Here is a 17,965-nt window from a genome sequence, read left to right on the forward strand (position 1 = left end):
ATGTGCAGTTGCAAAATACAGCTTTTAGGAATAAAGATGCTACAAAAGCTACAAAAGAGCTTTCCAAAAAGAAATACCTATGCTTGTGCTCATACAGCCAGCTAGTGAGCAACAAAGTTAAACTGCATTACCACTGGGTAATGAATGATTATTCTCTAAGGCTTGTTGGGCTATACCAATCTATGACATTAGTCAAGATCATTAGTCACAACTGAGGACACAGTCTAAATAAACATGATTCCTAACCTCATACAGACCCTGGCAGGGCTCCCCTTGAGATTCCTTAGAGAGCTTTGCAAATGGTACCTGTATTCTTCTGGAAAGCATATACACAACTAAAGTGTTTTCAGAGAGATAATTCACTTTCACTCTGCATGCTTTTAGGAACAATCCCATTCATAGCTGGTAGGAAAGGTAAGTGCTTGGAACTCATGTCCAGCAGCCAAGAGTTTTACTCCAGAACACATAATAAAATACCGCTTCAAAAAGACAGTAAATGAAACCAAACCCCAAAAAATAAATACGTAGCCAACATTTTCCAGAATATACCACCTTCAGCTGGTTCTTGTTTTAAGAATACGGTAAAATTGAGTTATTGCAGGTACTGCTGTCTGGAAACGCCCACTATTACAGCTGATAAGATAAACTCAAAGAAAAAATCTTGAAATGGCCTCAAAGAACCCTCTGAAAAAAATTTAGATCACTGCATATTTTGGAAAAGAATTTGGTTTTCACTACAGCAACATTCATCTCTTCCATTCTGTACGTGTGCAAACACATCACACCGTTTGTTCTTTTCTTCCAGTGAGTCCAATGACTGACTACCACAGCTTCGAATTTCATTAATTTCACTGGGTTTTGTCCTTTGCTCTGAAGCAGTCCGTTAGTGATGACAACTCAGTGCTACTAAATGAATCTCACATTTACACCGAGTGCCTGAGTACTTTTAGAAGCTTGACTTTTTCCTACTTCTGTCATAAGTCTGCTCGGCAAAAAAAAAAAAAAAAGAAAAAAAAAAAAGAAAAAAAAAAAAAAGCAGCTGAAAGGAGCATGTCCACTTTCAGAATTCAATGAGAGAGAGTGGAAAAGCAACTTTTTAACACTGCTCAAGAAAATACTTTTCAGCATACTGCCCAGTTTCTGCCTGCAGAGCTGAGGCTGCCCACGCTCAGAGGCGATTGGCAGCTAATGCTGGGTTCCTTCACAGCACTGCTAATCTGCACTAATACTCTCCCATGCTTCATTTAATTTCACTCTCAGGGCTCTTTTTCAAATTCCTCCTCAAATCTTCAAGCAATGCCCTCATTGTTTAGGATTCCTTTACCCTGACAAGGCTGACCTCAGATATCCTCTCCTCTTTCCTGCTCTGTAACTCAGGCAGTCCACTTACTCATTCATATGGTAACCGCACATAATGGCCTCCACATTAATTAAGTAATTTTGGTTCTTTAAGGTACTACAGAGGGGTTTTCAATCTTCCAGTGCCTTTCAGGCCAATTGAACTCATTTATTTTTTTTGCTGAATGGGCCAGAGAGTACATGGAAGAAGAGCCAAAGAGAGCATGCTCTCTCGTTGGGCCATTTCTTTCATGCTGTTGCAGGACCCCCACAAAACAACATCAGCAAGTCTAATTTGCCCCAGCAGCGGATGGGAAACAGCCAAAAACCCTGCAGATTAATTTATGTAAGATGTACACTTTAAAGCAAGTGAGAGCAAGAAGGAATGAGAGAGCACTTACAGAAGAAAAAAAAAAACAACAACAACAAAAAAAACCATGCTGTTGCTGCGGGATGTAGGAGGACCTCTTGTTTCAGCTCTCTTGGGAGCTGAGTGGCCCCAGGACAGAGTTCTACCTTTGATTTATGCTTCTTTTTTATTTGATGCTTCAGAATTATCTCACAATTCTGTCAAAATCAGAGGGAGAAAAAGAAAAATCATGCAGTGCATGATGAGTATTTGAGCAACCGCTGGCATTTTGTGCAAAGACATTTTGGTACTACACGGACAAAACAGGCCAAAAAAGGCTTTTTGTTGTTCATGGTGATGGCGTGTTTTTTGAGGAGCCACATGTAGTACCAGAAAAGGAAAAAAAAAGAGGTAGAAACTTTTTGGTACACATAAGTTAGTGTTCCACAATCAATACTGAAATCAAAAGGAAATTGCAGATCAATACATGAAATGGATTGCTTGACACTGCAACTGTGACAGTCATAGGGAAGCTTAAATTCAAGCTATCGTGCCTGCTGAACCAGTAGACTCCAGTTGCTCCCTGATGGCCAGCTGTGATCATCCAGCTATGATATTCTCATGACAGGAGTCCTGCAATGACATATTGAAATCCAGGGGCTGCAACGCTTCACGTTCACGCTACCACTGTGCAGTAACCATTCTACTGCTAAATAAAACTGACTTAATTTTGTATGTTCTTAGAAACTCATATCCAGTCTGATCTACCCACCACATCTAAAATCATTTGTTTACTCTTTATGCAGCCACAACGCTTAGTTCTCAGATGACTGCCTCTAAAGTTCTGAGGAAGTTCAAATTAAGTTTCGTAACAGAAATGCAGTATTAGTGTGGACTCATATCTGGTGAGAACTAGTTCAGCTCCAAAAGGTCTGTGCCTTACTTTTTTTTCCACACTGTTCCTAATCCTTGTCTTAACATTAATAAGGCAGAACTAATAATATTCAAGGTCCTACCTGATGTCTAAATGCTGATGTAATTCGACAGCAGAAACCTAACTGCAGAAACTTTCAAATAAACCAAACAGACAAAAAGTGCAAATCTAAAAAGATGGTGAAGACATTTTGTGGAATAAGACCTTAAATCTTGGTTTCAGAAGAGACTAATACCTTAAGAGCCTATGTCACAACTTTCAGCAAGATGTCAGGTACAGCTAATACAACACTTAATACTGATGCAGTTAGATTTGTACTCTTAGCAGTATCACCTATGTCAATCTAGAAAGGAAATAGCAATATAGAGAAGCGGCAACATAGTACGTCTTTATATTTATAAATGTGGTTGTGCTAGGACAATTTTCCAACAAAAACACATCCAGTAACCTAAATGGCTGTACAGATGCCAGATCTTTTATAGGAGACCAAAAGTCTCAGATGTCTTAGATGTCTGTAACACACTAGTTTCACTAGAATTTTGGCAGGTAATAGTGTTTCCAAGCCCATGTGTAAGCACCAGATCACATCTGAGAAAGCAAGAAGATCTTAAGTTACCTGAGCAATGTGAAAATATTATTTTTAAAACAGATGAAATGTATAGAATTGGCAAATTAAAAAAATAAGGCCGTCATCTTTAAAAGAAGAAAACTGAACAAAGCCATTCTGAAGATAAAATAACAAAAGTAGATAGAAATCTGGAATAATGCTGATTATATTGGCAGGACTTTTTATATAACCTACATTTATGGAAAATGGTAATGACAGCTATTAGCAATATGTATAATGCTACCTGAGCATTTGCTCTGAGTCAATAGATATGCTGTTATCTCCATATATATGAATAGGTAAATTCAATAACTCCTATATTCTGAATTTCATTATTTAGATCCCCCCACTAGAAGCTTGGAAACTCCAAGCAAAGGGAGAAGGAAGGAATTCCTTATTTTATCTGGCTTTTGGGAAAACTTCAGGTTAATTGATACAGTCTGTCATTTTTAGGGTAGTTCTGAATGCCCTGTCAGAAACAAGCTGGTGTGCCCATGCTGATAGATACCCAGTCCAAGGCAAATCTTCATGGCATCAAAGTCTTGATCATCTATCACAGGTTCAACAGTGCACTGTGGCAGTGTTGCACATGGATTTTTCCTCTGGACATTCACAAAGATTTGAGAACCTGCCATTAACATTTTCCTCTCCTTACCTAAACCCATTTCACATCCAGACAAAATTGCTCCTATTGCTCACTTTATACTTGGGGAGGACTGTAAGCAAGAACTCTAGAGTATCTGGTGCTCCAGAACTGGCAGAATAACATAGGAACTAAAGTGCATATGAGGGACTGGTTCTATGAACTCTTCCTGATCTATGCCCCATCTAAGCATTTCTGTACCTAGCATACAATCGCATTAGTATTTTCTTGTAGCAGAGCCCATGACTTCTATATAGTAAGAAGATGTATATAAGTAAGGAAGATGATTAGAATGTTGACAGCAGATATCTCAGCGTTCATCCTGCCATAAAGCCCTTCAGATCCAGTAAAATCTATACCTACTGCCAGTGACTAGCCAACACAGTCAGAAACTTCTATGATTTCATGATGTAAAGATCTAAAGGATAGCTGAATCTCAGCTAATCATTAATGTAATTTTAATATTTGCATAAATTTATTTTTAATAGAGTAATAACAATGGAACAATTAAGAAGCTTGCAGATGGCTTCGTATTTGGTATCCTCAAACAGCTATTTGTGTGCATTTCATCATTTATTCTACACGCTTATTTATCCTTTGAATTAACAAAGTACTTAAACATTACTGCTGGCACACATTCTAACATAGATTTCTGGCATGAATAAACACCAAGTGAGAACTAACAAATTGCCTGCCAGCAAGGTACCCTTGTTCTGCACTTTCCAGAACATCTGTAAAAGTCTGAAGGGCAGAAATCAGATCCCTGGAAAACAGTTTGCCACAGCTAATTCTTTATGAAAGGAAAAAAAAAAAAAAAAAAAAAAGTCCTTTCACATATTTAAGAAGGCTAGGAGATTGTTATCATTTCCTCTGCAAGTCACAAAGAGGTACTTTTAAGAGAATTCAGCTAGGGATTGTGCACTCTTAGCCACTCTGAATAGTCAGGCCTTGGTTGTCTGGTTTAAATGATAATCAAAAACCCTAAAATACATCAATGGGTTTTACATGAACTCCTGATATTTCCCGGTTTTTGTTTTTCATTTCAGAATGGTCTTCTGTTCACATTTATAGGCATCAGTAGGTATTTATTTTATTTCAGATTCCTTGCATAAGATATTTTTAGGTTCTGGGCCAAGTTATGGCCTCAGCTGTGCTAATATAAACCAAGGCACTCCATCTTTTTGAGTGAGCTCCCCTTAGTGAAGGTGTAAGCAAGACCTAGCCTTCGTACCTGATCTGTGGTGCCCTGTAAACATCTCACACTGAGATCTCAAACAGGAAAATTTTAGTGTTTGAAACACTGCTAAATATATAAGTCCATTCCTGCGCAGGTTTTCACTGGAGTGCCATTTAAGAACTGTTTAGAGAGAGAGAGGAAAAAAAGAGAAAGCTGGATAATTTGACCTAAGTTTCTAAATTTACCTTTTGACTGTACATTTTTCTTTAAATGTGCTGTGACTCAGACATGCATGCACTTGCCATCTGTGTACACAGTGAATAGCTGCACACATTTCATGTGACCAGCCCTGTTTACTTTCTCTCTAAAACTGAAGAGGTCACTGTGTCTGAAACAAACCTGAACTTGAAGCCCAAGTAATAAGTAACGTGAATGCAAACAGAACAAGAGATCTCTCCCTGAAGTCAGCACGAAGCAGCTGATATTCCTCACTGCCCCCCTGCAAATGAGCTAAGTGGGAAGAGGGAAGCATTAAAGCTCAGGAAGCCTGAATAGAGCCTGCAATCTGATAAACCCAAAGCTGCAAAGAGCTACCCTCCTTTCCAGGTTACCCCCGCTTCTCCCTGGCACAACATAGTTAGTATTCTGAGTCCCCACTCTCAGAAAAGAGGGGAGAAGCTTGCTATGGGGAGAAGCCTTTATCTTCCCAGCTGTGTGAACTAACCCAGATTTACTGAGCAAGCTTCTGTGAGTCGAGCTAAATCAATGAAACATCAGCACTCAAACCTGATGCTTTATTTCCTTCGGTCTGAGGTTCTGCTCGCTATAAATATGATCTGGACCAGCACATGTGAGATTGTGAAGCAGAAAAGAAATGAAAACAGAATGTGATGGTACGTGAGATCAGCTCCATGCTGATGTGATAATACATTCAAAATTCTCATTTCTGTAGAAAGCTGACCACAGGCACTTCATCAATCAGTATTTCAATTTGTAATGTGTTCCGTATGGTTCTCTGTCATTACTTAATGGGGAACATCCCCTCTGAAAACATCTGACTCGGAGCTCTGCATCGAAAGAGCCGCTCATGTTTCAACCACGTTTCCCAGAAACTGAACACTCAGCAACATATTCATTTTAGTGACAGCCACTGCTAATGAGAAACAGCCATGCCTTCATCAAATCCTTTACAACCCAGAGACTTTCATATTAAACAGGAAAAAAAATTCACTCATTTACATGATGACCAAATCGCTATAATCCCAGCTTCACCATCCTAAGGCTTATACTATGTTGGTGTCTCTATGCATCCTTTCTTTACACTTTTTATTCCCCTCACCATTTTTCGTCTCTCATTAGGCCAGTTGTTCTGACATGTGTTCTGCATATCAGGAACAGGAAGCTGGACAATGAGCTGCTGGGTTTATCAGAAGCTGAGAGCTAGTGGAAAAAAAAAAAACCAGTAAGTGCAACAGAAGTAAAAGGCTCACACAACAGTGATTGTGTTAGATCAGAAGGATTTACAGAAAGCAATTAGAAAAGTTGAGTGCCTTTTGTTGGAAAGCTAGATTATTTTCCTCTATTGGTCTCCTTTTTCAGGGGATGATTGATCTCAAACCTTTTTTTTTTCCTCCAGTGTTTTGTCATTGTTGATGTGCTTTGTTTCTAAATAAAAAGCAGCTATCCTAGACTGTAAGTTCCTAATATACTAAACAAAAATTCAGCAGATCTATAACTCATACAAGTTGGTTTTTTTTTTCACAAAAATTTCAGTATGCATGAGGGCAATCACTGTTGCAGAAGATGAGATAGCACCTCAAGCTGTACCTTCATTTGGAAAAGTCTCTCTGCTGGTTATTCAGGGCATCCCTTTGAAACCGTCATTAAAAACACAGTAATAAAACAGCTGGATGTTCAATATGTCACAGAGTTTAATCAGGGAAAAAAAAAAACGTTTCACTAATCTATTAAGAATTATTTAAATCTGCCAACTACATAGTGACAACATAATTTATTTCCATAACGAACCTGACAGAGGCAAAAGCAGGACAGCAGGCAAGGCAAAGCTGTGGTAAGAATGAGAGCAGCAGTTCTGCCAGCCCTAAGACCAGGTGGCTCGCTCCTTTGCTCCCAGGGACTTCAGAGGGATTTGTTCCAGGACAAAGAGATGGAAAATGGAAGAAAAGGTTTTTACAGTTACTTACATTTACGTTATGATATTGACCAAGGTAAGGTATATGGACTTTTGTTTTGGAAGAGTATTGTAATCAGCTGGCTAAATGCTCTTAAGTCAAGGTCAGAGTTTTTGACTAGCACACCAAGTTCAAAGCATGATTAATTAGCACTTTTCATTTCTTGAAACACAGAAACGTATTATGTTTCTTCGCGCTAAGAAAGTTTACATTTTCCTCTTAGATTCATAGCTTTTAAGACTACGGTCCCTCCAGAACCTTAGCCTGAATTGCTCATACTTTTCATTTTCACCATGGAAACCAACTGCAATGAGAGAGGAATGAAATCCAAGCAAAGCACGTAACAAAAAAAAAAAAAAAAAAAAAAAAGACCCCTAACTTGTTAACTTACCAGGTTCAGATGGAAGAGGCAGTAACTCCAGTCATTGCAATGGGACTTACTGAGAGAAACCCTTTGAAAATGCACGGCATGGGAATCCAAGCCTGAAAAAGTTTCTCTAAGACAAGGATTGCAATATGTGAAACAGGAAGGCTTCAAGTGATTTGAAGTACAAGAAATAACTAAAAAGTTAATAATCCTCCTCCTTGAAACAAAGCACCCGAGATAGGAGATGTGAGAAGTACTAGGTTTAGAAATCAAAAGTTGCTTGAGCTAGAGAAAGGGACAAGCAGAGCTCAGAGAGCACTAGGGAGTGACAGGGCTAAATTCTCAGCAGTGAAGTTATTTTGAATGGGCTAAAAGATATCTAAAAACAAACAAAACCTGATTTATACTTTATAGGTGATAGATAGTACTATTATGTGAAATGAAAAGCCATAAAGAAAGAGGAAAAAAGACCAAGAAGCAAGTTTATCTACCTCTCAGAATCTTTTGCAAGTTTACTTAAAGGACAACTACTGAGATTTGAAACGTGACATGTATCGCTTCACAGATGAAGAAAAATATCAAATGAGAAGGAAAAATTGATGAAGAGGTTTGTAAGGTAGAATGATTTCTGGAAGCAGAGCAAAGGAAACAGTAACAAGAACACTATTAAGGTGCATCAGCATTTATGGGAAGTAGCAGCTGAAGCCCATCACACGGCCTTGACCCAAGCAGCAGAAGCAAGCATTACCACCTACAGAGAGAGAATGGCCTGGGCACGTGTTAAGTTGTGGGCTAATCAGGTAACTAGCTCACAGGTGCAAACAATAGGATTTGGAGAAACTATGTTTTCTCCAAACAAGAAGCTGTTAGGAGTCACACAGAGAATGACTTCTACTGTATGCTTCAATGCCCTGCTTACCACTTCAGGGACCTTTATGTTGAATTCATTCAGAAAGGTTGCGTGTGTTGTGTTAAATTCAGGCTTTTTTGTTTCATCTTATTTTTCGGTAGCACAGAATGGCTTTTCCACGTGGGAAAGGGCTTTTAGTCTTTCTGCTTACCTTATACCTCTGGGCTGTTTTGTTGGCTTTGGGTGGTCTTTTGATGCCTTGTGAACACCACCCACCAATGGGCCCACCATGGTCAAAGGGTACCAGTGCAGGAAGGATCACGTGGACATTCCTGGCTCCTTCTGGATTTAACCCCATCCCAGGGAAAAATTTGAACCTTACAGACCAAGGATGAATGAGAAAACAAAGCCTCTCTAATGCTGAAAATAAGAAGTTACTCATTTTGCAGTTCTGTGGCTTACACCTGCCAACGGGAGCCATGGTGGTGCTCACACCAAAGTGGCTGCAGGACAGCCAGCCCCAGCCTCCTACTGCTACCACCCTCTTCCCATTGCTGATGACTAATTACCTAAAATCAATGACTGCTGTCACCGTGTTCCCATTACTTATAACTACATGTTAGAGTTACTGTTGTTGTTATTAAACTAGCAATAGGCTAAATCCCATTTTCCCAGCTCAGTTTTTATTCACACAGTTATAATCAGCAGGCAAAACCTGGCTAAAGCATTCAGTGCCACAATATAAGGACACAAAACTATTACAGAGCATCCAAAGAAGGGCTTTAAAGATGGTGAAAGATCTGGAGGGGGAAGGTGTATGAGGAGCGGCTGAGGTCCCTGGGTTTGCTCCATCCAGAACAGAGTAGGCTGAGGGAAGAACTCATGGCAGCTGTAGCTCCTCACAGGGAGAGAAGGGGCAGTTGACAGAGGCCTAAGGGAAGAGCATGGAGCTATGTCAGGGGAGGGTCAGGTGGGGGTTAGGGAAAGGTTCTGCACCAGAGTGTGGTGGGCATGGCCTCAAGTTGCTGAAGTTCAAGGAGCGTTTGGACAACACTCTCAGACAGTGTTTGAGCACTGGGTGGTCCTGTGTGGAGCCAGGGGTTGAAATCAGTGATCCTTGTGGGTCCCTTCCAATTCAGGATATTATATGAATCTATTTTGTTCAGATTTATCCTTCCATTTCCAGAGCTATGTAGCTGCACCAAATCAAGGGTGACTCTTGTTTCCATTTGCAGTTCAGCAGCTGCCTCCTACTGTCCCCCTGAATCAGGGGTTTGGATGAAGTGTTATTGCCATAGTCTACATCACTGGAAGAAAGGAAAGCACAATTAATCAGCCCTTCATTTCATAGCTTTATAAAACATTCTTGCACAAATAAGCTAGACAGCTTTTGTTTGGAAGGGATGCAATGAAATCCAAGAATTAGACTGCGAGAGGAATTTGCAGTGTCAAAAGAAAGTTAATCACAATCATTCTCTTCACTTGTTCTGGCACAGATTTAAGAGCATGATTTTATATGAATTTAGTAAAGGAAAGAAGTTATGCTGAAGTGATCCTATTGCATCAGTCATAGCTGAACTTTTAGAATAACTTTCATCTTTGATTTGTAAGCCTCTTCAGTTTGGAGCCCCATCGTAAGCTAACATTTTGGGATATAGTTTTGAGTTCACAAAGAGGTTTAGGGACTTAGTAAAGGAATCCTGATTTCCAACATATTAAATGCTCACTGTAGGGATCTGAGGCTTATATCCCATTATTAAGCCTGACCTTTAGCATGCCCTGATGTTCAGCACTCTTCACTGACTTTTGAGTGGGAATTTATGCCATGCTGCTTGTCATGTGTGACTAACATAGCAATGTGGTCGATTTTCACATCTTATTATGTGCCCTCTGCATAAGAAGGGATTTACAATAACTGTTATTAGTGATAAAAACAATAATCATCAGCCTAATATATGTTATTAGTTATACAGAATTACAGGAAATTACTGAACAACACATCTGCCAGTAAAAATTATGTGTTCCTCCAAAATACAAATTAATTTTAATACTTAAGGAAGGTTACTTAGTAACAGTAAAAAAAAAGCCACATTTATTATGATTAGCATACTTAAACACATTTCATAAGTCTTATATTGCTTATATAATAAACACTAATTTTATTTTAAAAAATGACTTACCATTGGCAATGTTTTTACTGCATCAATACAGATGTTATTGAGTTATTGAATATATTCAATTATTTAATACATTTTTCAAATTATTGAAAACTGCAACATACACAAAAAAGGAAAATATAAAATTGGAAAAATGCAGATCAATATTTTCTTACCTATCACCACTCTACTGATTAGAAACATATTCTAGAGAACATACAGATTCCTGCACCATATTTTCATGATATGTTACGTAACTGTTAAGGATCAGGGTTATATAAATATAGCAGATTCTTATTCTGTTATCCTTCCATAGGCACTGAATAAAGTGACATGTACAGGCCAACGTATTCATTTATATAGAGGTCAGTAGAAGATAATCAAATTATGGCAAAAAGCACTGTTGTACTTGATGGGTAAATATATATATATATATATTTTAACATATAGGCAACTCAGTACTTCTGATGCTTTTTAATCATTCTATTCTCTATTTTTAAAATACTCAGGTATTAAAAAAAAGAAGTGGTGTTATGTGCTTTAGTTAGACAGGTGTCAATTAATAAGCATTATTAGAATTCAAAACACAGCATTTTCATATCTCTTGAATCATTCCCTGAGTACAAACTTTGTATGAATAATCCATTACAGGCAAATAAAGTAAGACCATAACTTATTTCCAGACATGTTGCATATTTGTTCAAGACTCTCACTGTTTCAAAACTACTTTCCTTTAATATATATTTTTGTAATTTTAAGTATACCATGTTGCCTTTTAGTTAGGAAGCTGATACAGAAATCAGCCCTCTCTGCAGCAGCCTATGATGGTATTTGGCTATACACACAGCTGCTGGAGCAGCTCTTTGTGAGTGTTACCAGGGGATGCCCATAGAAAGCCTGTTTGTGCTTTATGGGAGGAGGGAGGGCTTCTCTACAGTCATTCAAATGCATTTTCTGCTAATGTTGTACAATCTCCTTCCAACTTTTGAATCTCCTGGCACATTTTTGTGCTCCCTGTTGACCTCATCTTCATATAAAGCATGACTTGGAGAAAGAGAAAACAGGTGGAGGCTCAGTTTCCCATTCTGTCTGTACTGTTTCTTCCCACCCGGCTGCCCTCCTTCTCCCCCTTCCCTCCCCTACTTCAGTTACTCAACAAAAAGCAACAAGTGAAAAACTAACCAGGGAAATGCCTCACAAAAAAACATTCCATGGCACCCTCTCCCTAGTGCATACACACAAAAGCCAGCCTTAGTGATAACCATGCCTTAGTAATAACCACAGCCATCCAGCAAATCCTAAAAACCCAACATAATGACCATAGAAAAGTGTGAAATGCTAAACTGTGTTATTCAGTTAGTTCTTGGCAAAACAGTTTTAACATAAACAGCTTTGACATCTGATTAGAAATATGCTTCTTTTTTCTCCTTTTTTTGTTATTGTTGTTCCTTTTTCTTCTCTTTCTCCATTTTCTTACTGAAAATGAATTATATTCAGAGCTCTCTGGTGCATAGATAAATGAAAGCAAGCATATTTTTAACTTGATTACGCTCTGCAGTGATGTATAGAGGCACATAGCTACAGTAAGTGATTCCATGAGGAGAGAGGGGGAGGGAGGGGAAAGCCCTCCGCGGATATGATAAGGAAAGCTGGGATGAATTGTGGGCTCTGTTCTCTGTTATCCAAGGGTGGCTAGCTGCTGCTGCACTAAAGGCCTTTATTCCCTGCCTGTGGGAAAGTGGTGGGCGAAGGCTGTGTGTTCTCAGTTACACTGCACATGCAGATTTTAATTAGCTGGATTAAAAACAAGACCGTATCATGTCCTTTAGCAGTATTCTATCTAGAAACAAAAGATTTTCTTTCCTGGCTTCTGCAAGCAGCACAGTAGAGCATTAATTAAAAAAAAAAAAAAAAAAAGGTCATGGCAGTTTAAGATGAAAGGTCACACATGATAGAAGCTCTATGTGAGGGGGACATCGTGTTTATCTCTGTGATAAAGGAGCTCTGTCCAGGCAGGTCAGCACAACATGCCTCAGCAGTAGGAAAATATAAACATATGGGGTAGATAGATGGTGCAATGGGGAGTTTGGCAAAGCAGGTTCAGAAGTGGAAGTAGAGAGGGGAAGGAAAAAAAAAGATTTGTTAGAGGGAGAGTATAAACTGAAAGGATCCAGCTTTAACATAGACAGTGAGGGTCAGAAAGAGCCTGAGACAGAGCCTGGGGTGATGGCTGCATAGCATTGCTCAGCGCCTGTGCATTGTGAACAAGTGCCAGTCTGTGCTGGACCCTGCATAAGGGGCACCAGCCCCATCTGCACAGCCATAAGGTACTGATAGGGCTGGGCAGTGCCTGCACCTCTGCCCACAGAAAGGGAGGGAGATCTCAGCCCTGGTTCACGCCTTGAGTCTCTGCCTAATCCCTAAGCACTCCCACGCTGGAAGGTGTCTGGGTTGAGATTCTTTTGTTGTTATTTGGGCCACTACAACTAATGTTGGTTTTGTTGTTTTAAAATGGAGGCCCGGACTCGCCCCCAGTGAAGACCAAAGGAATCTGCACGTACTTACAAAGGAGTTAGCAGCTCTCTAATCCATAGCCTCTGAGGCTTTGCCCTGGAATGCACTGAGCACTTTCTACACCACCGATATTAGCGTGAGGGAGATTCAAGTCCTCTTGGTTCCTCTCAAGATCATGCTGCATAAATAAACACATAATGGACTTTCAAGCCTTAGCTGATGCAATAGTCTCTGTAGGTCTGAACAGAGCCACTGCCATATGCAAGCAGCCACAGGAGAGTGCTTCAGATTTGGGGGCAACAAAGCAGGAACAGGGAACTGAAGGAAGAAAATCAAGTGTTCCTCTTCTACTTTGCTGAAGTGCATTCCACTTCATAGAATCACTGAATCATTTGAGCTGGGAGGGATGCTTAAAAGTCATCTAGTCCAACTCCCCTTTGCTAAACAGGGACACCTACAGCTACATCTGGTTGCTCAGAGCCCTGTCCAGCCTGGCCTTGAGCGTCTCCAGGAATGGGGCATCCAACACCTTTCTCGGTAACCTGTTCTCACAGTCCAGATCAGAAAAAAATAAATAAATAAAATAATAAAAAAAAACATATATATATATGTATCAATTTATATGTATATTAGTTCTATTATTTCTTCATAACGCTTTCCTTAAATAGGATTCGCCCATGTTTATGTTGAGCTCCATCACCTCTTTTATGAGACTGATCCGTGAATAGGTCAATTAAGAAACAAAGAGGCTTTTTAACCTAAAAGGAACATGGAGTGAAAGCCCACAATCAAGTTCTCATGGTTCAGCAAGGTGCTGCACATCAAATGACTGAATTAATTGACAACACTCATAGCCTGTAGAAAACCCAAGGCAAAAAAGCTCGTTTGCTTAGATGTTGTTGAAATCAGTACTTGTCAGCTTCAGTAATTCAATCGTATGTCTGAGCCTCAAGAAAAGTAAAGGCTAGTGCTAGAAACCAGAAACCTTCTGGATAAAACAATACCGTTTTTCATTTAGAGCAGAAATTTGGCATAGAAGTTACCTACCTTACAAACTGATAATACAATGATTAAAACGTCTCCATTCTGCTGCTGAGATCACTGGAAAATCATGGTTTAATTCAATACATGCAGGTCATTTCTGTAATACAGCATAGCTTAATGTAATCATTTTATATGATGAGCTTTTAAAATCAACTTGATCTCCACTACCATTTATCTTTAAAATAGAGAAAAAAATAATAGCGTGAATTACCTGATTCCTATTCATATTGCTGCACACGGAATTACAGCATAGTGAAGGATAGTTTTACATGGGTTAATTGGGGTACCAGGTGCAGAGAGTTAGCTCTCGAAACAGAGCAGGCACTCCCCAAATTAGCACAGCCATCCCTGTAGAGTACTTCAGGCTTATACACACTCTCCCTCTGCGCTACACTGAATGTATCCTGATAAGGGGGTGAATGGACTCATGTCCATTTCACAGAGTTTAAAACAAATTCCCTTCCCAGATTCATGAAAAAAAAGAAAAAAAAAAAAAAAAAAAGCCACAGAAATCAAAGGGAGTTTTATGCTCACATCAGTTTGGTGTGTTTATGCACCTGGTATGTTTGTGTCTCAACACCTTGCAGCTTTTAACTCTTTATCCAAATGAGTTGAAGAATCACAGATGACCTAAGCTCCTTGCTCAAAGTCACTGGAGATTGTCTGCCAGGAAATTGAGCTGAAGCTGGCTTTTCCAGAACCTCTGCCTGTTTCTTAACCCAGAGGATCACTCAAAACTAACAGCAAATTTTGGTCAGGCAACAACCCAATTTCATTACTCTATAAGACTGAAAAAACTGTTCATTTCACTATTATTTTGGTAATAGCCAGAATGAGGAAAAAAAAGAACACAAATATGAAGGAAGTGAACAAGCTAATAATTATACCTCTCAGCATCTTCTGATCATTGAGGCCAATAAAGGTTTTCTGCAGACTCTTGCCAGTGTGACTGAGGTTTCATTCTGACATTAGTAAACTTAACAGGACCACCAAGGCATGGATGGACCACCATGGATGGCTTTGTGCCTACTACTAAATTGAGCCCTAGCATAATTTTAGTTCAAGCTAGCTAGCGTTCTTCCAGGCAATGCCAAAGCACAGTTTGGGTATTAGCTGGTATCAGGGACCATCTCCAGTAGAGATTTTGGATGTGGATGCTGTGATTTGGAGAGTAATAAGAGCTCAGCTGTGTTAATGCAAGCTCTTTCATCCCTGTTAGTTTCCAGGAAAAAGCTCTGAGAATTTTATTTCATAGTTTAGATGTAGTTGGTGTGCCCAGATCTTTCTTTCCTTTTCAGTATTACCAAAGCCAGCAATCAATTCTCAGTCCAAATATTGGCACTGTGACATGGCATTCAGCAGGGTGGCAGGATTAACATCATTTGACCATGCGGTTCTCATAAATGCAAGACAGTTCATTATATTTTAAAGAAGAGTACTGTTGTTTGGGAAGGGGATTGAAGCAGAGCTATGATTAATAAACAAACCACAACGTAAAATGATACAAACAATTGAAGAATGAATAGTTCAATTTGTTTCAACTAATTAAGGGCTGGGTCCCTATAACTATAAAGCTGTCTACGAAGTAAATAAATATACATCTGGGTAGTCTTTTTTCTGAACACAAACTGTGATGTATAAATTAACAATATTAAAAACACAAACTTTTGAATATCATATAAAAAAATTAGGTACATTCTGAATAGAAGAAAACAATCATTTTAAACAAAGACCTTCTCATTTAAAGCAATAATGATCAACATGTGGCTTACATGTAGTATGTGGCAGCTGCAACAACATTCATATCTGTGTGCCTGTTCTCAGGCATAGCAAAAAAAGTGTTGAAAACAGTAGCATTCCTCATGGATTTGCTCCAGATCCCACAGAAGTCAGGGAGAACCTACCCTCCGTGCTTGCTTTCACATTTGGGCGGCATAGTAAATGTTGAACTAACAGACCACAACTATGAGGCTCTCTTCCAGCAGCCAGGCACATAAGAAACATTTTGAAGTCAGCATTTCGGGGGGAAAAAGAAAGCAGTAGAGAGGTGGCACTGCAGCCACCTGGTTCCTTCAGCAAAGCCTGTCTTACATTAACCCTGACATCTACAAAGGCCTTGAAGCCTCCAAGAGGCATCAGATAAATAACCATAGTGAAGTTTTCTTTTGGCGGAGTTAAGAGGGGGAGTGTATATTTTTGCTTACTGTTATCTTAATGTAATGCCATAAAACACATTATCCCTACTAGGAATATTCCTAAAACAATATCAAATTATCACAGTATGAACATTAATTTTGGATGAGCTGGCCTACATGTTCTAGAAGGATAGTTGGGAACCGAGAACAGTGACATCTCCCAGGAAACAAATTACTCTTTTCACCTGTGCGCTGTACTTCTGATGCTTCTGTCCCACTTCAGATCATGCTATGGGGAAAAGGCAGGAAGTAGGGTAGCTGATCTTTTCTCCAAAGAGCATCACCATTGCACTGAGTAAGAAGACAAAAGTACTGGCTCACGAAGAAGATAAGGTCCTCCTACAGCTGCCCAGTGACAGACCAGATCCTAAGAATTGTGAAAGGTGTACTGTAGCAATTTAAAAGTTACACCAGAGGGGCAACAAAAGCACTTGTGTACACATCACCAGTTTTTCCATATCTTCAATGCAGATGGTCTGAAGTTCCTAAAGAGGGACTCCAGTAGGCATGGTTGTGAAGTGGATTGCAAGTCCATCCTGTTTGGTGTGCTTAGCTTTCCTATAGAAAAAATATTTTGTGTCAACATGAGTCAAGCTAAGAACATGGATCCTTGTTCCTAAATTAGGTGCATTCACTCAGACCATTTCCACCATCTGTTCTACACGTAGGATGCCAAGGTGAGTTAGGAAGAGGCTTGCAATGGGACATCACACCAGATACTGTGAACTGAGGAAACTGTCTGAAGAAATGGTAGTCTATTGTGTGCAAACTTGAAATCACACTTAAGAGAGGTGACAGGAGGTAAACCAATTTCCAAGCAGTTTCTTAAATAACTATCAGTTTTGTTGTTGGGTTTTGTTGTTGTTTATTTGTTTAGCCTTTACATCTGAGTGCATTTTAAGTTAAGAGTGTTCCATAAAAAATACATACCAATATGAAGTCTGGGAACCTTTAGCCTACACAGTAATTTCAAATCCCCAAGGGGACCTTGATAAATGATAACTCACTGAAAAAAAAAAGAAAAAAATCCAATCCATAACTGATATTAAATCATACAGGTATCAAATGAGAGACCTAAATTTGAGACCTTTAGGGTCTCAGACCCGATAGTTTGCATTAGCACAATGCAAACAAGATTTGCTCCCAAAGACCTGGCACCAGCATTGCTATTGTGTAACACAGCTTTAAACCTGCTCTGACTCAACGTTGTAAATCAGGACTCATTCCACCAAAGTCAATGGAGCTAAGTGACCGTAAAAGTGGTATGAGAGAGAAATCAGGTTGTTAACCTCTAAGTAGAGCTTGCACTCCTCTCACAGCCTCTATTGGGTCAGGCTGTATTTTATTCATTCAGAATGTGAAATGAAGCCTCAAGCTAGGAAATGAGTATTTGATTGCAGTAAAGCTATGCTTGATATAACTTAAGGATACTAAACTTTTAGCATAAACTTCTTTACCCATCTCCAACAACACTGCCTAAATTGGAGTGGAGGTGTTTGATTCTAACCTCAAACAGCAACTTAGACCATTGTCTGCCTACACAGTCTAATGACAAGAGAACTGAAAAGCAACTACAGGCTTCCTTTTTTGACCTGGAAG

The 17,965-nt window shown here is 39.3% G+C and overlaps 1 long non-coding RNA gene across 3 annotated transcripts in view; it reads right to left on the reverse strand.

The window, feature by feature from the left end:
- LOC116230037 (uncharacterized) overlaps window positions 1–17,965 on the reverse strand; it is a 179,754-nt gene that overhangs the window by 12,740 nt on the left and 149,049 nt on the right. For 2 of the 3 annotated variants that reach the window (XR_016464055.1, XR_016464056.1), the window contains exons 9-14: window positions 17,297–17,372; window positions 16,552–16,924; window positions 14,175–14,268; window positions 10,638–10,727; window positions 7,632–9,764; window positions 3,654–6,488 (exon numbers count right to left, since the gene is read on the reverse strand). This is a non-coding gene — a long non-coding RNA (uncharacterized LOC116230037). Of the gene's footprint in view, window positions 1–3,653; window positions 6,489–7,631; window positions 9,765–10,637; window positions 10,728–14,174; window positions 14,269–16,551; window positions 16,925–17,296; window positions 17,373–17,965 lie in introns of those variants that run through there. The other variant, XR_016464054.1, reaches the window with a different exon arrangement.

The sequence above is a fragment of the Phasianus colchicus genome, chromosome 2 (genome assembly GCF_987193195.1).
Source record: "Phasianus colchicus chromosome 2, bPhaCol1.hap1.1, whole genome shotgun sequence".
Lineage (NCBI taxonomy): Eukaryota > Metazoa > Chordata > Aves > Galliformes > Phasianidae > Phasianus > Phasianus colchicus.